Here is a 27,579-nt window from a genome sequence, read left to right as displayed (position 1 = left end):
ATCATGTCGACACATCTATATATATTTCGGAACAACCATAGACAATCTATATGTAAATGTTGGAGTTAGCTATACAGGGTTGAGGTTGATTCCCAAATATATATAGTTTGAGTTATGATCAATACTGAGATACATATACACTGGGTCGTGGATTGATTCAAGATAATATTTATCGATTTATTTCTGTACATCTAACTGTGGTCAACTAGTTGTAGGTTACTAACGAGGACAGCTGACTTAATAAACTTAAAAAATCAAAATATATTAAAAGTGTTGTAAATATATTTTGAACATACTTTGATATATATGTATATATTGTTATAGGTTCGTGAATCAACCAGTGGCCAAGTCTTACTTCCCGACGAAGTAAAAATCTGTGAAAGTGAGTTATAGTCCCACTTTTAAAATCTAATATTTTTGGGATGAGAATACATGCAGGTTTTATAAATGATTTACAAAATAGACACAAGTACGTGAAACTACATTCTATGGTTGAATTATCGAAATCGAATATGCCCCTTTTTATTAAGTCTGGTAATTTAAGAATTAGGGAACAGACATCCTAATTGACGCGAATCCTAAAGATAGATCTATTGGGCCTAACAAACCCCATCCAAAGTACCGGATGCTTTAGTACTTCGAAATTTATATCATATCCGAAGGGTGTCCCGGAATGATGGGGATATTCTTATATATGCATCTTGTTAATGTCGGTTACCAGGTGTTCACCATATGAATGATTTTTATCTCTATGTATGGGATGTGTATTGAAATATGAAATCTTGTGGTCTATTATTATGATTTGATATATATAGGTTAAACCTATAACTCACCAACATTTTTGTTGACGTTTTAAGCATGTTTATTCTCAGATGATTATTAAGAGCTTCCGCTGTCGCATACTTAAATAAGGACGAGATTTGGAGTCCATGCTTGTATGATATTGTGTAAAAACTGCATTCAAGAAACTTATTTTTGTTGTAACATATTTGTATTGTAAACCATTATGTAATGGTCGTGTGTAAACAGGATATTTTAGATTATCATTATTTGATAATCTACGTAAAACTTTTTTAAACCTTTATTGATGAAATAAAGGTTATGGTTTGTTTTAAAATGAATGCAGTCTTTGAAAAACGTCTCATATAGAGGTCAAAACCTCGCAACGAAATCAATTAATATGGAACGTTTTTAATCAATAAGAACGGGACATTTCATACCACCACCAACAACATCCGCACCGCAAGCCTCAACATCACAATATGTACCTTGAACATCAACGTCATACGCATCGTAGTTACCAAGAAATACCAGCAACAATAACCGATGAAGTATTAACTTATTTCCCCTGAAGAAATTTTATGTATATTTAATATATATGAATTTTGAAATCAAAATAAATCTTTTCGTACTAAGCTATTACGTGTAAATCTTAACTGGTAGGTACTACTCGGTTAGTTCATATTACTAATATGCAATGATGTACATCCTTCCTTAACAACTTAACCATTGTTAACTACAATCTCTGTTTCAACTTAATGAATTCCATTTCATAATAAACCAAGTGTATTATTCAATTACATAATTGATTTTACATTCTCAATTTCGATGTACTCGAAACATTCCAGAAAACATCATCTGTGCCTTGTAAGGTTCACAAAGATTCCACAAGCATTAACATCCTTCACCGAGAAATAAGAATAAATAATGAAGTATCGATTACATTAGCGAAATACTCCGCAAAGATTATGTAATCTTTAATGTTTTAGAGATTAATCATTTCTAAGTCAAGTCGAAAATCAAATGAGCTTAATATGATATTAACTCATTAAATCTGTATTAGATTTGAAAAAAATATACATACATATATTTTCATAAAGACGGTAATAAAAATTCTTTTGTACAAAGTATTAATTGTGAAATCTTTAACGGGTAGGTACTACTCGAGAAATATTTAAGTTCACAATTAATATGTTACACTGTACATTCTTCAATTTTGATTCAAAAATCATTAACTATACTCACTATCTTCATAATGATACACAATTATTTCATACAAATTCAATCACATATTCTGATATCGACGGATCAGAATCCAAGCCATAACTCTGAACCGATGACATCATTCTTAGATCTCTACATCTTTCAATGCTATACTTTGACTTCAAAAATGTGAAAGATCCTTTAGCATTGTTATTACTGAAAATAACCTTGCAATTCCTTTTCAAAGTATCCCGTATTATCAACCATTCAACCAGTCAACGACGACCTTTCAGACTTGTAATTTTGGCATATACGTTTTCGTTACTGGGGAACCTTTCATGTTCCACCACATTAGCAGTAAATTTACCAACAACTTCATTGATCTTTGACCTTTCGAAAAATCCTTATACTCATTGAAACCGTATCATGTACTCATCCACATCTTGTAACGGCAATTGCCATACCAACTATCGGGAATTAGCAATCAGTATTTTGAAATCTTGTAGCACGTCTACGCCAACAGTTATATGTGTACATATAACGTCTACCTCCTGGACTTACATACTTCGAATGTGAAGTTTCCGAAAAACACCCCAAACTATGAAACTAGTTCTCCGAATTTTGAAAAAATGTTGATGAAGCAGCAAAAACTACAAATGACCTTAACAGTCAAAAGTTTAATGATAAAGAATAGTATGGTGGTAAAGTTGAGAAAAAGAGAAGGTTTGGAACTGGAAAATAGATTGAGCAAAGTATGAAGGAGGCTGTGGATAAATCACAAAGACTGAACCTGCCTTCAAAGAATCTAAATGTTTCAGTGTCTGCTGAAGTCATTAACGAATACCTTGCTCCTTACTCTAAACCTTCACAGATAAATCTTCTTCACCATCCGTTGATATTAGAAATTCTAAGATATTATCATATCTTTCATTATAAATATCTTCGATATTTCTGAAGATATCTTCATAACTATCATTGTACAAGATTATTTATCTCTTCACGCTATCTGTGTTATATCATAAAAGAAACTGTTTTAGTTTCTAGATTCTGAAAAAATTCGAATTTAAAATACGAATATTTTTGAAGTAGTGTTGGGAACTGAAGCATGAATTAGTATAATATAATGACACTTGATCAACGTGATTATATTACAGTAAGTCATGCTGAGTTTCTAATGGAACGTGATAAAGGTTCACAGATCATACCATCATCATGAACCATGTTACATAACTCTTTCATTCTATATAATCTCTAAAAATATCAAGAAAATATTTTCTTAATGATTCGGTCTTTTTCGAGGTATTCTGGTAATTTGACAAGTCAGATTGTACTATTACCATTTCTTTCTTAGAACATTAGTTATGTTCATCTGAAACTTCATACCTACGAATTCTGGACCATTATCCGCTTGACTTAAGGTCGGGAAGAGAAAACGAAAGCATGAAGCTCCGAAATATAATGGAGAATATAAAGCCCGATAACAACCCCGAAATTACAAACCGTGTATATCAATGCGTATAGCAATATAAAGACACGGGAGAATGAAAAACACTATAACCCCAAGGTAATGGTAGAAGAAAATAACTTCCTCTGGTGGCAGATGAAAAAAAAGAATGAATGATATGATAGCCAAGAAAATATCAAGAATCAGAACTGGATGAAGTATTTTCACAAATCTTTTGTAAGTATGAAATAAGAAAAAAGATTATAGGAGTGGTGAGAATAAATGAAACGGAAGAGGTTAATTTATAGCAAAATATCAGACATAGCAATCGAGGCAGATTACGCATTTAATCAAAGGAAATCCTAATTTCCTTAAATTCTGAAGAATCAAATCTTATTTAAATTATGAAGATTTTCTATTCCTTAAATTTCAAAAATCAATCGTTACTACATCAAGAGATAAGACGAATCTCTATTCTCCATTTCACTCTATTACGATAACTTCTCACATACGCTTCGAGTAATCGGATTGTTTTATCCGTATTATTCAATGGTGATAAAATTCTATTTACCAACTCATATTCGTCATGAAAACATTTTTATTGTCAGCCATGACGACCTCACTCAAATTTCGGGACGAAATTTCTTTAACGGGTAGGTACTGTGACAACCCGAAAATTTTTGACCAAATTTAAACTTTATCTTTAAATGATTTAACGTTTTCGACACGATAAGCAAAGTCTATGAAGTTGAATCTTAAAATTTTAGAACTGTTTCATTACATTTGACTGCTCTCGACGATTCATGAACAATTATATGTATGTATATATATATATATATATATATATATATATATATATATATATATATATATATATATATATATGTACAAGTAAAAACGACTTTCCTACAGTAAAACACTATTTGCTACAGTAAAATGACTTTGCTACAGTAAAACACTATTTGCTACAGTAAACACTATTTTCTACAGTGAAACCGTATTTTGCTACAGTGCTACAGTGAAAACGACTTGCTACGGTGATTTGCTACAGTAAACACTATTTGCTGTAGTAAACACTATTTGCTACAGTACACTATTGATGTCGACGAACTAGCAAACAAAAATGGATAAGGCAGCCATGCGATCGCATGGCAAAAACACTGAAAACTCATGCGATCGCATGAGGTACTGTAGCAGGCCACATACTATAAAAGCTCGATTCATTTCTCTGTATTATTATTTTTTATATTATTATTATTATTATTATTATTATTATTATTATTATTATTATTATTATTATTATTATTATTATTATTATTATTATTATTAAGATTAATATTATTATTATTAATCTTATTATAATATTATTATTAGTAGTATATATACCTAAAATACTACGACGAGGTTATGAGCGTGTCACCTTCAAAATGGGTTTTTGAGCTGGATAGAGCTAAGGAAATTATGGGTTATTGCCAAGGAGGTTATGGGTAATGTTCGAGGGTATATTTGTGAATCAAATCTAGTGTTTATCATCTCTGTTGCGTCTACGTACTTTCCTACAATATTGAATCTCAATATTGATACGTAAGCACTCATATTTTATCTTTTATACATTAATTGTGTATCCATGTCTAGTGCTCGAGTATATATATTTATGCATGCTTGTATGCTAAATTTTGTCGTTAAACAGTTATGATGAATCACGAAGTAAATACATATATTACTGATAAAAGGTATATGATATGCATGTTTTTGGAAAGCTGGCGAAAATTCAATAACTTTTCATTTAGAAATCGCGTAATTTCGGTGAACGAATTAAAAGATATGATCAACTGAATTATGATTGAAATTGCTTTTGAAACTTGTTTGTAAGAATGATAAATTGGATTTTTGAATATTACCAGCCAAGTAAATGAATCCATATATAAGGCACGTCTCGTTTTGTTGAATTATTGTCAAAATTGACTTTTTGAAGTGACTTTGGATAACTTTTGTATGTCGATCTCGAGCATTAGGATTGTTATACACTATGACCTGACCTAGCTTGATAGACATTTATTGACCAACATATGTTCTCTAGGTTGATATCTACGGTTATTTGGTAATTCGAGTTTCGATCACATTTTGGTGAACGACTTTATATGCTGCTAAGGTGAGTTTCATTGATCCCTTTTTAATTGCTTTTGCAATATATATTTTTGGGCTGAGAATACATGCACTTTATTTTAAACACAATGGATACAAGTACATACTAATTTCTACACTGAGTTTGAACCAAAAATCCCTTAGCTTTGGTAACTGTTAACTGCCAGTTATAAGAACTGGTGGGCGCGAGTAGTAGTATATGGATCCATAGGGCTTGATATCCCCGTCCGAGCTAGAGCACTAGCCTTTCAATGGACGTATGCTATTTGAGAAGCGTACACGTTGGTTTGCGTGTATTATTAAGATGATTATACAAAGGGTACAAATTATATATACGTTAAGTTTAGTTACCAGGGTGCTCAATTTCGTAGAATATTTTGATAAACGTTTCTGGATTGAACAACTGAAATCTTGTGATCCATCTTTATATACAGATTATGCGAAACATACAAACTATGAACTCACCAACCTTTGTGTTGACACTTGTTAGCATGTTTATTCTCAGGTTCCCTAGAAGTCTTCAGCTGTTTGCTTATATGATAGACAAGCTATGTGCATGGAGTCTTATATGGCATATTTTTCAAGAAAATGTTGCATTCACCAAATCATCACCATGTATCTTATTTTGGCTGCATTGTCAACGGAAGTACTATTGTAAACTATTATTACGGTGATTGTCTATATGTAGAAATCATCAGATGTCGAAAACCTTTGATTTAAATATACATTTATGGTATGCCTTTTCAAAAGAATGCAATGTTTACAAAACGTATCATATAGAGGTCAAATACCTCGCAATGAAATCGATGAATGACGTATTGTCCATATGGATTTGGAGCGATCGTCACAGTTGGTATCAGAGCGTTGGTCCTAGTGAACCAGGTCTTGCTTGAGTGTGTCTAACTGATAGTTGTTAGGATGCATTAGTAAGTCTGGACTTCGACCGTGTCTGCATGTCAAAAGTTTTGCTTATCATTTTTTGTCGGAAATTACCTGCTTATCATTCCTAGTCTAGACAAGTTTTACTGCATTGATTGCATGAATAGTGTATAGACAAAATTCATATCTTAGCGTATCTGTTACTGTAAACTTTTCCTGACATCTTCCGAAAATTTCTCCGTGATTTATGGAAATTGTTATTATATATACATATGTAAATTATGTATTGAAGAATACCAAACTAAATTCTATAATCTAATTTATATAAAAAAAATAATCTCCCTAATTATACAAGATAGATCCCATATCTAGTTCAAATTCCTTAAACTCTGACAGCTATTCCGATATGGATATTCACCTGAATTCCGAAGACAGTGTAACCGGAATGGATCAACCAATTAGCCATCATCTATTCTGGATGAATTAGGGATGGGTTCGTAGCCTACTTAATTATTGGAGACAAGAAGAAGGCGATCCCTTCCATCCACCACATTACCCTCTTGGCGAAGAACCTGAAGCACTTACCGGCGAACCTGTTCATAATACCATTTTCTCTCTCATCTCCAGAATATCTCGTCATGATCATATACTCTCTCAAATTCTGGATCTTATTCATCCGCTCGTCTGAACCACCAATCATCCCGATGTAGTAGAAGAAGTCAACGAGCTTCGCGCTCGGGTAGTGGCTTTGGAGAATATGGTGCAAAGGTTACAAGCACCAGCAGAATCTCCGGCATCAACAGTACCACCGACAACAACACCAACAGTACCATTACCACCACCAACAACATCCGCACCGCAAGCCTCAACATCACAATATGTACCTTGAACATCAACGTCATACGCATCGTAGTTACCAAGAAATACCAGCAACAATAACCGATGAAGTATTAACTTATTTCCCATGAAGAAATTTTATGTATATTTAATATATATGAATTTTGAAATCAAAATAAATCTTTTCGTACTAAGCTATTACGTGTAAATCTTAACTGGTAGGTACTACTCGGTTAGTTCATATTACTAATATGCAATGATGTACATCCTTCCTTAACAACTTAACCATTGTTAACTACAATCTCTGTTTCAACTTAATGAATTCCATTTCATAATAAACCAAGTGTATTATTCAATTACATAATTGATTTTACATTTTCAATTTCGATGTACTCGAAACTTTCCAGAAAACATCATCTGTGCCTTGTAAGTGAAATGTCCCGTTCTTATTGATTAAAAACGTTCTATATTAATTGATTTCGTTGCGAGGTTTTGACCTCTATATGAGACGTTTTTCAAAGACTGCATTCATTTTTAAAACAAACCATAACCTTTATTTCATAAATAAAGGTTTAAAAAGCTTTACTAAGATTATCAAATAATGATAATCTAAAATATCCTGTTTACACACGAACATTACATAATGGTTTACAATACAAATATGTTACATCGAAATCAGTTTCTTGAATGCAGTTTTTACACAATATCATACAAACATGGACTCCAAATCTTGTCCTTATTTTAGTATGCAACAGCGAAAGCTCTTAGTATTCACCTGAGAATAAACATGCTTTAAACGTCAACAAAAATGTTGGTGAGTTATAGGTTTAACCTATATATATCAAATCGTAACAATAGACCACAAGATTTCATATTTCAATACACATCCCATACATAGAGATAAAAATCATTCATATGGTGAACACCTGGTAACCGACATTAACAAGATGCATATATATAAGAATATCCCCATCATTCCGGGACACCCTTCGGATATGATATAAATTTCGAAGTACTAAAGCATCCGGTACTTTGGATGGGGTTTGTTAGGCCCAATAGATCTATCTTTAGGATTCGCGTCAATTAGGGTGTCTGTTCCCTAATTCTTAGATTACCAGACTTAATAAAAAAGGGCATATTCGATTTCGATAATTCAACCATAGAATGTAGTTTCACGTACTTGTGTCTATTTTGTAAATCATTTGTAAAACCTGCATGTATTCTCATCCCAAAAATATTAGATTTTAAAAGTGGGACTATAACTCACTTTCACAGATTTTTACTTCGTCGGGAAGTAAGACTTGGCCACTGGTTGATTCACGAACCTATAACAATATATACATATATATCAAAGTATGTTTAAAATATATTTACAACACTTTTAATATATTTTGATGTTTTAAGTTTATTAAGTCAGCTGTCCTCGTTAGTAACCTACAACTAGTTGTCCACAGTTAGATGTACAGAAATAAATCGTTAAATATTATCTTGAATCAATCCACGACCCAGTGTATACGTATCTCAGTATTGATCATAACTCAAACTATATATATTTTGGAATCAACCTCAACCCTGTATAGCTAACTCCAACATTCACATATAGAGTGTCTATGGTTATTCCGAAATATATATAGATGTATCGACATGATAGGTCGAAACATTGTATATGTGTCTATGGTATCTCAAGATTACATAATATACAATACAAGTTGATTAAGTTATGGTTGGAATAGATTTGTTACTAATTTTCACGTAGCTAAAATGAGAAAAATTATCCAATCTTGTTTTACCCATAACTTCTTCATTTTAAATCCGTTTTGAGTGAATCAAATTGCTATGGTTTAATATTGAACTCTATTTTATGAATCTAAACAGAAAAGTATAGGTTTATAGTCGGAAAAATAAGTTACAAGTTGTTTTTGTAAAGGTAGTCATTTCAGTCGAAAGAACGACGTCTAGATGACCATTTTAGAAAACATACTTCCACTTTGAGTTTAACCATAATTTTTGGATATAGTTTCATGTTCATAATAAAAATCATTTTCTCAAAATAACAACTTTTAAATCAAAGTTTATCATAGTTTTTAATTAACTAACCCAAAACAGCCCGCGGTGTTACTACGACGGCGTAAATCCGGTTTTACGGTGTTTTTCGTGTTTCCAGGTTTTAAATCATTAAGTTAGCATATCATATAGATATAGAACATGTGTGTAGTTAATTTTAAAAGTCAAGTTAGAAGGATTAACTTTTGTTCGCGAACAAGTTTAGAATTAACTAAACTATGTTCTAGTGATTACGAGTTTAAACCTTCGAATAAGATAGTTTTATATATATGAATCGAATGATGTTATGAACATCATTACTACCTCAAGTTTAGTAGGTAAACCTACTGGAAGTGAAAAGAAATGATCTAGCTTCAAAGGATCTTGGATGGCTTGAAAGTTCTTGAAGTAGGATCATGACACAAAAACAAGTTCAAGTAAGATTTTTACTCGAATTAAGATAGTTTATAGTTATAGAAATTGAATCAAAGTTTGAATATGAATATTACCTTGAATAAGAAAGATAACCTACTGTATATAACAAAGGTTTCTTGATCTTAGATGATTACTTGGAATGGATTAGAAAGCTTGGAAGTAAATTAGTAAACTTGAAGGGATTTTTGAAGTGTTCTTGAAGTGTTCTTCCTATGATGATTATAGCTTGATTCTTGAAGTGATTTTTGATGAAGATGATGATTAACTACTGGAAAAATACGTTCATAATAGTGTGTGTGTGTTGAGAGAGAATTAGAAAGAGAATTGGAAGTGAAATGGAGTGAATGATGAGTGGTAATTGGTGAGTGGTGAGTGGGGTTAAAAGGAGTTCTAGTTAGTTGACTAGCTCATGGTAGAAGTTAAAATTGATTAGTCATACATGACATAATCAAGAGTGGAATCCCATGCTAGTTCCTATTGGTATATACTCATAGTAAGTACGTTTTGAAGCTGTGTATAATACGGGTAAGAATACGACTAGAATTCTTGATGAAAGAAAAGAATGGAAAAGTAACTGTAACCATTTTCGTTAAGTATGAGTGTTTTGATATATGTCTTGAAGTCTTCCAAAAGTATTTTAATACATCTAAATACACTACATGTATATACATTTTAACTGAGTCGTTAAGTCATCGTCAGTCGTTACATGTAAGTGTTGTTTTGAAACCTTTAAGTTAACGATCTCAATTAATGTTGTTAACCCATTGTTTATTATATCTAATGAGATGTTAAATTATTATATTATCATGATATTATGATATATTAATATATCTTAATATGATATATATACATTTAAATGTCGTTACAACGATAATCGTTACATATATGTCTCGTTTCGAAATCCTTAAGTTAGTAGTCTTGTTTATATGTATATAACTCATTGTTAATATACTTATGGAGATACTTACTTATCATAATCTCATGTTAACCATATGTATATCCATATATATATCGTCATGTCATTTTTACAAGTTTTAACGTTCGTGAATCGCCGGTCAACTTGGGTGGTCAATTGTCTATATGAAACATATTTCAATTAATCAAGTCTTAACAAGTTTGATTGCTTAACATGTTGGAAACATTTAATCATGTAAATATCAATCTCAATTAATATATATAAACATGGAAAATTTCGGGTCACTACAGTAAGGTTCACAAAGATTCCACAAGCATCAACATCCTTCACCGAGAAATAAGAATAAATAATGAAGTATCGATTACATTAGTGAAATACTCCGTAAAGATTATGTAATCTTTAATGTTTTAGAGATTAATCATTTCTAAGTCAAGTCGAAAATCAAATGAGCTTAATATGATATTAACTCATTAAATCTGTATTAGATTTGAAAAAAATATACATACATATATTTTCATAAAGACGGTAATAAAAATTCTTTTGTACAAAGTATTAATTGTGAAATCTTTAACGGGTAGGTACTACTCGAGAAATATTTAAGTTCACAATTAATATATTACACTGTACATTCTTCAATTTTGATTCAAAAATCATTAACTATACTCACTATCTTCACAATGATACACAATTATTTCATACAAATTCAATCACATATTCTGATATCGACGGATCAGAATCCAAGCCATAACTCTGAACCGGTGACATCATTCTTAGATCTCTACATCTTTCAATGCTATACTTTGACTTCAAAAATGTGAAAGATCCTTTAGCATTGTTATTACTGAAAATAACCTTGCAATTCCTTTTCAAAGTATCCCGTATTATCAACCATTCAACCAGTCAACGACGACCTTTCAGACTTGTAATTTTGGCATATACGTTTTCGTTACTGGGGAACCTTTCATGTTCCACCACATTAGCAGTAAATTTACCAACAACTTCATTGATCTTTGACCTTTCGAAAAATCCTTATACTCATTGAAACCGTATCATGTACTCATCCACATCTTGTAACAGCAATTGCCATACCAACTATCGGGAATTAGCAATCAGTATTTTGAAATCTTGTAGCACGTCTACGCTAACAGTTATATGTGTACATATAACGTCTACCTCCTGGACTTACATACTTCGAATGTGAAGTTTCCGAAAAACACCCCAAACTACGAAACTAGTTCTTCGAATTTTGAAAAAATGTTGATGAAGCAGCAAAAACTACAAATGACCTTAACAGTCAAAAGTTTAATGATAAAGAATAGTATGGTGGTAAAGCTGAGAAAAAGAGAAGGTTTGGAACTGGAAAACGGATTGAGCAAAGTATGAAGGAGGCTGTGGATAAATCACAAAGACTAAACCTACCTTCAAAGAATCCAAATGATTCAGTGTCTGCTGAAGTTATTAACGAATACCTTGCTCCTTACTCTAAACCTTCACAGACAAATCTTCTTCACCATCCGTTGATATTAGAAATTCTAAGATATTATCATATCTTTCATTATAAATATCTTCGATATTTCTGAAGATATCTTCATAACTATCATTGTCCGAGATTATTTATCTCTTCACACTATCTGTGTTATATCATAAAAGAAACTGTTTTAGTTTCTAAATTCTGAAAAAATTCGAATTTAAAATACGAATGTTTTTGAAGTAGTGTTGGGAACTGAAGCATGAATTAGTATAATATAATGACACTTGATCAACGTGATTATATTACAGCAAGTCATGCTGAGTTTCTAATGGAACGTGATAAAGGTTCACAGATCATACCCTCATCATGAACCATGTTACATAACTCTTTCATTCTATATAATCTCTAAAAATATCATGAAAATATTTTCTTAATACGGGTAAGAATACGACTAGAATTCTTGATGAAAGAAAAGAATGGAAAAGTAACTGTAACCATTTTCGTTAAGTATGAGTGTTTTGATATATGTCTTGAAGTCTTCCAAAAGTATTTTAATACATCTAAATACACTACATGTATATACATTTTAACTGAGTCGTTAAGTCATCGTTAGTCGTTACATGTAAGTGTTGTTTTGAAACCTTTAAGTTAACGATCTCAATTAATGTTGTTAACCCATTGTTTATTATATCTAATGAGATGTTAAATTATTATATTATCATGATATTATGATATATTAATATATCTTAATATGATATATATACATTTAAATGTCGTTACAACGATAATCGTTACATATATGTCTCGTTTCGAAATCCTTAAGTTAGTAGTCTTGTTTATATGTATATAACTCATTGTTAATATACTTATGGAGATACTTACTTATCATAATCTCATGTTAACCATATGTATATCCATATATATATCGTCATGTCATTTTTACAAGTTTTAACGTTCGTGAATCGCCGGTCAACTTGGGTGGTCAATTGTCTATATGAAACATATTTCAATTAATCAAGTCTTAACAAGTTTGATTGCTTAACATGTTGGAAACATTTAATCATGTAAATATCAATCTCAATTAATACATATAAACATGGAAAAGTTCGGGTCACTACAGTACCTACCTGTTAAATAAATTTCGTCCCGAAATTTTAAGCTGTTGAAGGTGTTGACGAATCTTCTGGAAATAGATGCGGGTATTTCTTCTTCATCTGATCTTCATGCTCCCAGGTGAACTCGGGTCCTCTACGAGCATTCCATCGAACCTTAACAATTGGTATCTTGTTTTGCTTAAGTCTTTTAACCTCACGATCCATTATTTCGACGGGTTCTTCGATGAATTGGAGTTTTTCGTTGATTTGGATTTCATCTAACGGAATAGTGAGATCTTCTTTAGCAAAATATTTCTTCAAATTCGAGACATGGAAAGTGTTATGTACAGCCGCGAGTTGTTGAGGTAACTCAAGTCGGTAAGCTACTGGTCCGACACGATCAATAATCTTGAATGGTCCAATATACCTTGGATTTAATTTCCCTCGTTTACCAAATCGAACAACGCCTTTCCAAGGTGCAACTTTAAGCATGACCATCTCTCCAATTTCAAATTCTATATCTTTTCTTTTAATGTCAGCGTAGCTCTTTTGTCGACTTTGGGCGGTTTTCAACCGTTGTTGAATTTGGATGATCTTCTCGGTAGTTTCTTGTATAATTTCTGGACCCGTAATCTGTCTATCCCCCACTTCACTCCAACAAATCGAAGACCTGCACTTTCTACCATAAAGTGCTTCAAACGGCGCCATCTCAATGCTTGAATGGTAGCTGTTGTTGTAGGAAAATTCTGCTAATGGTAGATGTCGATCCCAACTGTTTCCAAAATCAATAACACATGCTCGTAGCATGTCTTCAAGAATTTGTATCGTTCTTTCACTCTGCCCATCAGTTTGTGGATGATAGGCAGTACTCATGTCTAGACGAGTTCCTAATGCTTGCTGTAATGTCTGCCAGAATCTTGAAATAAATCTGCCATCCCTATCAGAGATAATAGAGATTGGTATTCCATGTCTGGAGATGACTTCCTTCAAATACAGTCGTGCTAACTTCTCCATCTTGTCATCTTCTCTTATTGGCAGGAAATGTGCTGATTTGGTGAGACGATCAACTATTACCCAAATAGTATCAAAACCACTTGCAGTCCTTGGCAATTTAGTGATGAAATCCATGGTAATGTTTTCCCATTTCCATTCCGGGATTTCGGGTTGTTGAAGTAGACCTGATGGTTTCTGATGCTCAGCTTTGACCTTAGAACACGTCAAACATTCTCCTACGTATTTAGCAACATCGGCTTTCATACCCGGCCACCAAAAATATTTCCTGAGATCCTTGTACATCTTCCCCGTTCCAGGATGTATTGAGTATCTGGTTTTATGAGCTTCTCTAAGTACCATTTCTCTCATATCTCCAAATTTTGATACCCAAATCCTTTCAGCCCTATACCGGGTTCCGTCTTCCCGAATATTAAGATGTTTCTCCGATCCTTTGGGTATTTCATCCTTTAAATTTCCCTCTTTTAAAACTCCTTGTTGCGCCTCCTTTATTTGAGTAGTAAGGTTATTATGAATCATTATATTCATAGATTTTACTCGAATGGGTTCTCTGTCCTTCCTGCTCAAGGCATCGGCTACCACATTTGCCTTCCCCGGGTGGTAACGAATCTCAAAGTCGTAATCATTCAATAATTCAATCCACCTACGCTGCCTCATATTCAGTTGTTTCTGATTAAATATGTGTTGAAGACTTTTGTGGTCAGTATATATAATACTTTTGACCCCATATAAGTAGTGCCTTCAAGTCTTTAATGCAAAAACAACCGCGCCTAATTCCAAATCATGCGTCGTATAATTTTGTTCGTGAATCTTCAATTGTCTAGATGCATAAGCAATCACCTTCGTTCGTTGCATTAATACACAACCGAGACCTTACTTTGATGCGTCACAATAAATCACAAAATCATCATTCCCTTCAGGCAATGACAATATAGGTGCCGTAGTTAGCTTTTTCTTCAATAACTGAAACGCTTTCTCTTGTTCATCATTCCATTCAAATTTCTTCCCTTTATGCGTTAATGCAGTCAAGGGTTTTGCTATTCTGGAAAAGTCTTGGATGAACCTTCTGTAGTAACCAGCTAGTCCTAAAAACTGGCGTATGTGTTTCGGAGTTTTCGGGGTTTCCCACTTTTCAACAGTTTCTATCTTTGCCGGATCCACCTTAATACCTTCTTTGTTCACTATGTGACCGAGGAATTGAACTTCTTCCAACTAAAATGCACACTTTGAAAACTTAGCGTACAATTCTTCCTTCCTCAATACTTTTAACACCTTTCTCAAATGTTCACCGTGTTCTTGGTCATTCTTTAAGTAAATAAGTATGTCATCAATGAAAACAATGACAAACTTGTCAAGGTATGGTCCACACACTCGGTTCATAAGGTCCATGAACATAGCTGGTGCATTAGTTAAACCAAATGGCATGACCATAAACTCGTAATGACCGTAACATGTTCTGAAAGCAGTCTTTGGAATATCATCTTCTTTCACCCGCATTTGATGATACCCGGATCGTAAGTCAATCTTTGAATAAACAGACGAGCCTTGCAGTTGATCAAATAAGTCGTCGATTCTCGGTAGTGGGTAGCGGTTCTTGATGGTAAGTTTGTTCAACTCTCGGTAGTCGATACACAACCTGAATGTACCATCTTTCTTCTTGACAAACAAAATTGGAGCTCCCCACGGTGATGTGCTTGGTCGAATGAAACCACGCTCTAAAAGTTCTTGTAATTGGCTTTGCAGTTCTTTCATCTCGCTGGGTGCGAGTCTGTAAGGAGCACGAGCTATTGGTGCAGCTCCTGGTACAAGATCTATTTGAAATTCAACGGATCGCTGTGGGGGTAATCCTGGTAATTCTTTCGGAAATAGATCGGGAAATTCTTTTGCAATGGGAACATCATTGATGCTCTTTTCTTCAGTTTGTACTTTCTCGACGTGTGCTAGAACAGCATAGCAACCTTTTCTTATTAGTTTTTGTGCCTTCAAATTACTAATAATATGTAGCTTGGTGTTGCCCTTTTCTCCGTACACCATTAAGGGTTTTCCTTTTTCTCGTATAATGCGAATTGCATTTTTGTAACAAACGATCTCTGCTTTCACTTCTTTCAACCAGTCCATACCGATTATCACATCAAAACTCCATAACTCTACTGGTATCAAATCAATCTTAAATGTTTCGCTAACCAGTTTAATTTCTCGATTCCGACATATATTATCTGCTGAAATTAATTTACCATTTGCTAATTCGAGTAAAAATTTACTATCCAAAGGCGTCAATGGACAACTTAATTTAGCACAAAAATCTCTACTCATATAGCTTCTATCCGCACCCGAATCAAATAAAACGTAAGCAGATTTATTGTCAATAAGAAACGTACCCGTAACAAGCTCCGGGTCTTCCTGTGCCTCTGCCGCATTAATATTGAAAACTCTTCCGCGGCCTTGTCCATTCGTGTTCTCCTGTTTCGGGCAATTTCTAATAATGTGGCCCGGTTTTCCACATTTATAACAAACTACATTGGCATAACTTGCTCCGACACTACTTGCTCCTCCGTTACTCGTTCCGACACCATTTGTTCCTTTCGTTCTATTAACCCCTGGTCCGTAGACCTCACACTTCGCCGCGCTATGACCATTTCTTTTACACTTGTTGCAAAATTTGGTGCAGAACCCCGAGTGATACTTTTCACACCTTTGGCATAGCTGCTTCTGATTGTTGTTGTTGTTGTTGTTGCGGTTATTATTGTTGTTGGGATGATTGTTGTAGTTGTTGTTGTTGTTGTTGTTGTTGTTGTTGTTGTTGTTGTTGGGCCGTTTGTTGTAGTTGCGATTGATGTTGCGATTGTTGGGATAATTGTTGCGATTATTGTTGTAATTGCTGTTGTTGTTGTATTGGTGATTCTTATCACCGTTTTCCTCCCACTTTCTTTTGACTTGCTTCACATTGGCCTCTTCAGCAGTCTGTTCTTTAATTCTTTCTTCAATCTGGTTCACTAGTTTGTGAGCCATTCTACATGCCTGTTGTATGGAGGCGGGCTCGTGTGAACTTATATCTTCTTGGATTCTTTCCGGTAATCCTTTCACAAACGCGTCGATCTTCTCTTCCTCATCTTCGAATGCTCCCGGACACAATAGGCACAATTCTGTGAATCGTCTTTCGTACGTGGTAATATCAAATCCTTGGGTTCGTAACCCTCTAAGTTCTGTCTTGAGCTTATTGACCTCGGTTCTGGGACGGTACTTCTCGTTCATCAAGTGCTTGAATGCTGACCACGGTAGTGCGTACGCATCATCTTGTCCCACTTGCTCTAGATAGGTATTCCACCATGTTAACGCAGAACCTGTGAAGGTATGCGTAGCGTACTTCACTTTGTCCTCTTCAGTACACTTACTTATGGCAAACACCGATTCGACCTTCTCGGTCCATCGTTTCAATCCGATCGGTCCTTCGGTTCCATCAAATTCCAAAGGTTTGCAGGCAGTGAATTCTTTGTAGGTGCATCCTACACGATTTCCTGTACTGCCAGATCCAAGGTTATTGTTGGTATGTAATGCAGCCTGTACTGCGGCTATGTTTGAAGCTAGAAAAGTACGGAATTCCTCTTCATTCATATTCACGGTGTGTCGAGTAGTCGGTGCCATTTCCTTCAAAATAGTCAAATGGAACAAGTTAATCATACAGAATATTAAGAGTAGTTAATAGTATTTCGTAGCATAATATGAACTCATTTATAAAAGCTTTTTCTTCATATTAGCGTTTTATAAGTTTAAATTCGGGTAGTACCTACCCGTTAAGTTCATACTTAGTAGCTAATATACAATTCAACTACTACAATTCTATATGAAAAACTGATTGTAATAATATTTCGCGTTCTAACTTTTATACAATATTTTACAAACTTACAATACCGCTTATTTTACATAAAGCATGAAATATAGCACACAATAACTTTGATACAAGATAGTTGTGAAGATAATTCTAGCTAGTACACAAGTCGTTCAGCAAAGGCAATAAAGACACGTAATTCATACGTCCAGAAACAAGTCATGCATTCTGGTTTTACTAGGACTACTTCCCATCCTTGGTCTTGTGGAACATAACCGTTATGGCCGTTGATAAGACAGCGTGTTGTAACGTCGTCAAAGGGACGAGGGTTACATAATGACCAACAGTCTCGTAATAACCTAAAAACCTCATTTCTTACCCCAATTACCGACTCCGTCACTTGTGGGAACGTTTTGTTTAATAGTTGTAGCCCGATGTTCTTGTTCTCACTTTGGTGAGAAGCGAACATTACTAACCCGTAAGCATAACATGCTTCTTTATGTTGCATGTTAGCCGCTTTTTCTAAATCACGAAGTCCTATATTCGGATATACTGAGTCAAAATAATTTCTTAACCCGTTGCGTAAAATAGCATTTGGGTTCCCCGCAATATATGCGTCAAAGTAAACACATCGTAACTTATGGATTTCCCAATGTGATATCCCCCATCTTTGGAACGAAAGCCTTTTATAAACCAAGGCATTCTTGGAACGTTCTTCGAATGTCTTACAAACTGATCTCGCCTTAAATAGTTGTGCCGAAGAATTCTGACCGACTCTAGACAAGATTTCATCAATCATGTCTCCGGGTAGGTCTCTTAAAATATTGGGTTGTCTATCCATTTTGTGTTTTTATACTGTAAAATAGACAAGAGTTAGATTCATAAAAAAAATACTTATTAATACAAGCAATTTTTACATATATCATAAAGCATAAGCACACTATATTACTTATATTACACCACACGAATACAACTATCTTATTCCGACTCGCTTGTTTTTTCTTCTTCAGTTTTGGTTCGTTTTGCCAAGTTTCTAGGGATATATGATGTTCCCCTAATACGAGCCGTCGTTATCCACATTGGTTTAGAAAAACCTGGTGGTTTAGAGGTTCCCGGGTCATTGTTACAACTTAAGGACTTCGGGGGTTGACGATACATATAAAGTTCATCGGGGTTGGAATTAGATTTCTCTATTTTTATGCCCTTTCCCTTATTATTTTCTTTTGCCTTTTTAAATTCAGTTGGGGTAATTTCTATAACATCATCGGAATTCTCGTCGGAATCCGATTCATCGGAGAATTGGTAATCCTCCCAATATTTTGCTTCCTTGGCGGAAACACCATTGACCATAATTAACCTTGGTCGGTTGGTTGAGGATTCTCTTTTACTTAACCGTTTTATTATTTCCCCCACCGGTTCTATTTCTTCTTCCGGTTCCGATTCTTCTTCCGGTTCCGATTCTTCTTCCGGTTCCGACTCTTCTTCCGGTTCCTCTTCTGGAACTTGTGAATCAGTCCACGAATCATTCCAATTTACATTTGACTCTTCATTATTATTAGGTGAGTCAATGGGACTTGTTCTAGAGGTAGACATCTATCACATAATATCAAACACGTTAAGAGATTAATATATCACATAATATTCATATGTTAAAAATATATAGTTTCCAACAAAAATGTCAAGCAATCATTTTTAAAGAAAACACGATCGAAGTCCAGACTCACTAATGCATCCTAACAAACTCGATAAGACACAATAATGCAAATTTTCTGGTTCTCTAAGACCAATGCTCTGATACCAATTGAAATGTCCCGTTCTTATTGATTAAAAACGTTCCATATTAATTGATTTCGTTGCGAGGTTTTGACCTCTATATGAGACGTTTTTCAAAGACTGCATTCATTTTTAAAACAAACCATAACCTTTATTTCATAAATAAAGGTTTAAAAAGCTTTACGTAGATTATCAAATAATGATAATCTAAAATATCCTGTTTACACACGACCATTACATAATGGTTTACAATACAAATATGTTACATCGAAATCAGTTTCTTGAATGCAGTTTTTACACAATATCATACAAACATGGACTCCAAATCTTGTCCTTATTTTAGTATGCAACAGCGGAAGCTCTTAGTATTCACCTGAGAATAAACATGCTTTAAACGTCAACAAAAATGTTGGTGAGTTATAGGTTTAACCTATATATATCAAATCGTAACAATAGACCACAAGATTTCATATTTCAATACACATCCCATACATAGAGATAAAAATCATTCATATGGTGAACACCTGGTAACCGACATTAACAAGATGCATATATATAAGAATATCCCCATCATTCCGGGACACCCTTCGGATATGATATAAATTTCGAAGTACTAAAGCATCCGGTACTTTGGATGGGGTTTGTTAGGCCCAATAGATCTATCTTTAGGATTCGCGTCAATTAAGGTGTCTGTTCCCTAATTCTTAGATTACCAGACTTAATAAAAAAGGGCATATTCGATTTCGATAATTCAACCATAGAATGTAGTTTCACGTACTTGTGTCTATTTTGTAAATCATTTGTAAAACCTGCATGTATTCTCATCCCAAAAATATTAGATTTTAAAAGTGGGACTATAACTCACTTTCACAGATTTTTACTTCTTCGGGAAGTAAGACTTGGCCACTATTTGATTCACGAACCTATAACAATATATACATATATATCAAAGTATGTTTAAAATATATTTACAACACTTTTAATATATTTTGATGTTTTAAGTTTATTAAGTCAGCTGTCCTCGTTAGTAACCTACAACTAGTTGTCCACAGTTAGATGTACAGAAATAAATCGTTAAATATTATCTTGAATCAATCCACGACCCAGTGTATATGTATCTCAGTATTGATCACAACTCAAACTATATATATTTTGGAATCAACCTCAACCCTGTATAGCTAACTCCAACATTCACATATAGAGTGTCTATGGTTGTTCCGAAATATATATAGATGTGTCGACATGATAGGTCAAAACATTGTATACGTGTCTATGGTATCTCAAGATTACATAATATACAATACAAGTTGATTAAGTTATGGTTGGAATAGATTTGTTACCAATTTTCACGTAGCTAAAATGAGAAAAATTATCCAATCTTGTTTTACCCATAACTTCTTCATTTTAAATCCGTTTTGAGTGAATAAAATTGCTATGGTTTCATATTGAACTCTATTTTATGAATCTAAACAGAAAAGTATAGGTTTATAGTCGGAAAAATAAGTTACAAGTCATTTTTGTAAAGGTAGTCATTTCAGTCGAAAGAACGACATCTAGATGACCATTTTAGAAAACATACTTCCACTTTGAGTTTAACCATAATTTTTGGATATAGTTTCATGTTCATAATAAAAATCATTTTCTCAGAATAACAACTTTTAAATCAAAGTTTATCATAGTTTTTAATTAACTAACCCAAAACAGCCCGCGGTGTTACTATGACGGCGTAAATCCGGTTTTACGGTGTTTTTCGTGTTTCCAGGTTTTAAATCATTAAGTTAGCATATCATATAGATATAGAACATGTGTGTAGTTAATTTTAAAAGTCAAGTTAGAAGGATTAACTTTTGTTCGCGAACAAGTTTAGAATTAACTAAACTATGTTCTAGTGATTACTAGTTTAAACCTTCGAATAAGATAGTTTTATATATATGAATCGAATGATGTTATGAACATCATTACTACCTCAAGTTTAGTAGGTAAACCTACTGGAAGTGACAAAAAATGATCTAGCTTCAAAGGATCTTGGATGGCTTGAAAGTTCTTGAAGTAGGATCATGACACAAAAACAAGTTCAAGTAAGATTTTTACTCGATTAAGATAGTTTATAGTTATAGAAATTGAATCAAAGTTTGAATATGAATATTACCTTGAATAAGAAAGATAACCTACTGTATATAACAAAGGTTTCTTGATCTTATATGATTACTTGGAATGGATTAGAAAGCTTGGAAGTAAATTAGTAAACTTGAAGGGATTTTTGAAGTGTTCTTGAAGTATTCTTCCTATGATGATTATAGCTTGATTCTTGAAGTGATTTTTGATGAAGATGATGATTAAGTACTGAAAAAATACGTTCATAATAGTGTGTATGTGTTGAGAGAGAATTAGAAAGAGAATTGGAAGTGAAATGGAGTGAATGATGAGTGGTAATTGGTGAGTGGTGAGTGGGGTTAAAAGGAGTTCTAGTTAGTTGACTAGCTCATGGTAGAAGTTAAAATTGATTAGTCATACATGACATAATCAAGAGTGGAATCCCATGCTAGTTCCTATTGGTATATACTCATAGTAAGTACGTTTTGAAGCTGTGTATAATACGGGTAAGAATACGACTAGAATTCTTGATGAAAGAAAAGAATGGAAAAGTAACTGTAACCATTTTCGTTAAGTATGAGTGTTTTGATATATGTCTTGAAGTCTTCCAAAAGTATTTTAATACATCTAAATACACTACATGTATATACATTTTAACTGAGTCGTTAAGTCATCGTCAGTCGTTACATGTAAGTGTTGTTTTGAAACCTTTAAGTTAACGATCTCAATTAATGTTGTTAACCCATTGTTTATTATATCTAATGAGATGTTAAATTATTATATTATCATGATATTATGATATATTAATATATCTTAATATGATATATATACATTTAAATGTCGTTACAACGATAATCATTACATATATGTCTCGTTTCGAAATCCTTAAGTTAGTAGTCTTGTTTATATGTATATAACTCATTGTTAATATACTTATGGAGATACTTACTTATCATAATCTCATGTTAACCATATGTATATCCATATATATATCGTCATGTCATTTTTACAAGTTTTAACGTTCGTGAATCGCCGGTCAACTTGGGTGGTCAATTGTCTATATGAAACATATTTCAATTAATCAAGTCTTAACAAGTTTGATTGCTTAACATGTTGGAAACATTTAATCATGTAAATATCAATCTCAATTAATATATATAAACATGGAAAATTTTGGGTCACTACAGTAAGGTTCACAAAGATTCCACAAGCATCAACATCCTTCACCGAGAAATAAGAATAAATAATGAAGTATCGATTACATTAGCGAAATACTCCATAAAGATTATGTAATCTTTAATGTTTTAGAGATTAATCATTTCTAAGTCAAGTCGAAAATCAAATGAGCTTAATATGATATTAACTCATTAAATCTGTATTAGATTTGAAAAAAATATACATACATATATTTTCATAAAGACGGTAATAAAAATTCTTTTGTACAAAGTATTAATTGTGAAATCTTTAACGGGTAGGTACTACTCGAGAAATATTTAAGTTCACAATTAATATATTACACTGTACATTCTTCAATTTTGATTCAAAAATCATTAACTATACTCACTATCTTCACAATGATACACAATTATTTCATACAAATTCAATCACATATTCTGATATCGACGGATCAGAATCCAAGCCATAACTCTGAACCAGTGACATCATTCTTAGATCTCTACATCTTTCAATGCTATACTTTGACTTCAAAAATGTGAAAGATCCTTTAGCATTGTTATTACTGAAAATAACCTTGCAATTCCTTTTCAAAGTATCCCGTATTATCAACCATTCAACCAGTCAACGACGACCTTTCAGACTTGTAATTTTGGCATATACGTTTTCGTTACTGGGGAACCTTTCATGTTCCACCACATTAGCAGTAAATTTACCAACAACTTCATTGATCTTTGACCTTTCGAAAAATCCTTATACTCATTGAAACCGTATCATGTACTCATCCACATCTTGTAACAGCAATTGCCATACCAACTATCGGGAATTAGCAATCAGTATTTTGAAATCTTGTAGCACGTCTACGCTAACAGTTATATGTGTACATATAACGTCTACCTCCTGGACTTACATACTTCGAATGTGAAGTTTCCGAAAAACACCCCAAACTTCGAAACTAGTTCTTCGAATTTTGAAAAAATGTTGATGAAGCAGCAAAAACTACAAATGACCTTAACAGTCAAAAGTTTAATGATAAAGAATAGTATGGTGGTAAAGCTGAGAAAAAGAGAAGGTTTGGAACTGGAAAATGGATTGAGCAAAGTATGAAGGAGGCTGTGGATAAATCACAAAGACTAAACCTACCTTCAAAGAATCCAAATGATTCAGTGTCTGCTGAAGTTATTAACGAATACCTTGCTCCTTACTCTAAACCTTCACAGACAAATCTTCTTCACCATCCGTTGATATTAGAAATTCTAAGATATTATCATATCTTTCATTATAAATATCTTCGATATTTCTGAAGATATCTTCATAACTATCATTGTCCGAGATTATTTATCTCTTCACACTATCTGTGTTATATCATAAAAGAAACTGTTTTAGTTTCTAAATTCTGAAAAAATTCGAATTTAAAATACGAATGTTTTTGAAGTAGTGTTGGGAACTGAAGCATGAATTAGTATAATATAATGACACTTGATCAACGTGATTATATTACAGCAAGTCATGCTGAGTTTCTAATGGAACGTGATAAAGGTTCACAGATCATACCCTCATCATGAACCATGTTACATAACTCTTTCATTCTATATAATCTCTAAAAATATCAAGAAAATATTTTCTTAATGATTCGGTCTTTTTCGAGGTATTCTGGTAATTTGACAAGTCAGATTGTACTATTACCATTTCTTTCTTAGAACATTAGTAATGTTCATCTGAAACTTCATACCTACGAATTCTGGACCATTATCCGCTTGACTTAAGGTCGAGAAGAGAAAACGAAAGCATGAAGCTCCGAAATATAATGGAGAATATAAAGCCCGATAACAACCCCGAAATTACAAACCCGTGTATATCAATGCGTATAGCAATATAAAGATACGGGAGAATGAAAAACACTATAACCCCAAGGTAATGGTAGAAGAAAATAACTTCCTCTGGTGGCAGATGAAAAAGAAGAATGAATGATATGATAGCCAAGAAAATATCAAGAATCAGAACTGGATGAAGCATTTTCACAAATCTTTTGTAAGTATGAAATAAGAAAAAAGATTATAGGAGTGGTGAGAATAAATGAAACGGAAGAGGTTAATTTATAGCAAAATATCAGACATAGTAATCGAGGCAGATTACGCATTTAATCAAAGGAAATCCTAATTTCCTTAAATTTCGAAGAATCAAATCTTATTTAAATTATGAAGATTTTCTATTCCTTAAATTTCGAAAATCAATCGTTACTACATCAAGAGATAAGACGAATCTCTATTCTCCATTTCACTCTATTACGATAACTTCTCACATACGCTTCGAGTAATCGGATTGTTTTATCCGTATTATTCAATGGTGATAAAATTCTATTTACCAACTCATATTCGTCATGAAAACATTTTTATTGTCAGCCATGGCGACCTCACTCAAATTTCGGGACGAAATTTCTTTAACGGGTAGGTACTGTGACAACCCGGAAATTTTTGACCAAATTTAAACTTTATCTTTAAATGATTTAACGTTTTCGACACGTTAAGCAAAGTCTATGAAGTTGAATCTCAAAATTTTAGAACTGTTTCATTACATTTGACTGCTCTCGACGATTCATGAACAATTATATGTATGTATGTATATATATATGTACAAGTAAAAACGACTTTCCTACAGTAAAACACTATTTGCTACAGTAAAATGACTTTGCTACAGTAAAACACTATTTGCTACAGTAAAACACTATTTTCTACAGTGAAACGTATTTTGCTACAGTGCTACAGTGAAAACGACTTTGCTACGGTGATTTGCTACAGTAAACACTATTTGCTACAGTAACACTATTTGCTACAGTAAACACTATTGCTACAGTAACACTATTTGCTACAGTACACTATTTGATGTCAACGAACTAGCAAACAAAAACGGATAAGGCGGCCATGCGATCGCATGGCAAAAACACTGAAAACTCATGCGATCGCATGAGGTACTGTAGCAGGCCACATACTATAAAAGCTCGATTCATTTCTCTGTATTATTATTTTTTTATATTATTATTATTATTATTATTATTATTATTAAGATTAATATTATTATTATTAATCTTATTATAATATTATTATTAGTAGTATATATACCTAAAATACTACGACGAGGTTATGAGCGTGTCACCTTCAAAATGGGTTTTTGAGCGGGATAGAGCTAAGGAAATTATGGGTTATTGCCAAGGAGGTTATGGGCAATGTTCGAGGGTATATTTGTGAATCAAATATAGTGTTTATCATCTCTGTTGCGTCTACGTACTTTCCTACAATATTGAATCTCAATATTGATACGTAAGCACTCATATTTTATCTTTTATACATTAATTGTGTATCCATGTCTAGTGCTCGAGTATATATATTTATGCATGCTTGTATGCTAAATTTTGTCGTTAAACAGTTATGATGAATCACGAAGTAAATACATATATTACTTATAAAAGGTATATGATATGCATGTTTTTGGAAAGCTGGCGAAAAATCAATAACTTTTCATTTAGAAATCGCGTAATTTCGGTGAACGAATTAAAAGATATGATCAACTGAATTATGATTGAAATTGCTTTTGAACTTGTTTGTAAGAATGATAAATTGGATTTTTGAATATTACCAGCCAAGAAAATGAATCCATATATAAGGCACGTCTCGTTTTGTTGAATTATTGTTAAAATTGACTTTTTGAAACGACTTTGGATAACTTTTGTATGTCGATCTCGAGCATTAGGATTGTTATACACTATGACCTAACCTAGCTTGATAGACATTTATTGACCAACATATGTTCTCTAGGTTGAGATCTACGGTTATTTGGTAATTCGAGTTTCGATCACATTTTGGTGAACGACTTTATATGCTGCTAAGGTGAGTTTCATTGATCCCCTTTTAATTACTTTTGCAATATATATTTTTAGGCTGAGAATACATGCACTTTATTTTAAACACAATGGATACAAGTACATACTAAATTCTACACTGAGTTTGAACCAAAAATCCCTTAGCTTTGGTAACTGTTAACTGCCAGTTATAAGAACTGGTGGGCGCGAGTAGTAGTATATGGATCCATAGGGCTTGATATCCCCATCCGAGCTAGAGCACTAGCCTTTTAATGGACGTATGCTATTTGAGAAGCGTACACGTTGGTTTGCGTGTATTATTAAGATGATTATACAAAGGGTACAAATTATATATACATTAAGTTTAGTTACCAGGGTGCTCAATTTCGTAGAATATTTTGATAAACGTTTCTGGATTGAACAACTGAAATCTTGTGATCCATCTTTATATACAGATTATGTGAAACATACAAACTATGAACTCACCAACCTTTGTGTTGACACTTGTTAACATATTTATTCTCAGGTTCCCTAGAAGTCTTCCACTGTTTGCTTATATGATAGACAAGCTATGTGCATGGAGTCTTATATGGCATATT

This window comes from Rutidosis leptorrhynchoides, chromosome 8, assembly GCF_046630445.1.
Source record: "Rutidosis leptorrhynchoides isolate AG116_Rl617_1_P2 chromosome 8, CSIRO_AGI_Rlap_v1, whole genome shotgun sequence".
Lineage (NCBI taxonomy): Eukaryota > Viridiplantae > Streptophyta > Magnoliopsida > Asterales > Asteraceae > Rutidosis > Rutidosis leptorrhynchoides.
Note: the sequence above shows the minus strand (reverse complement) of the source record.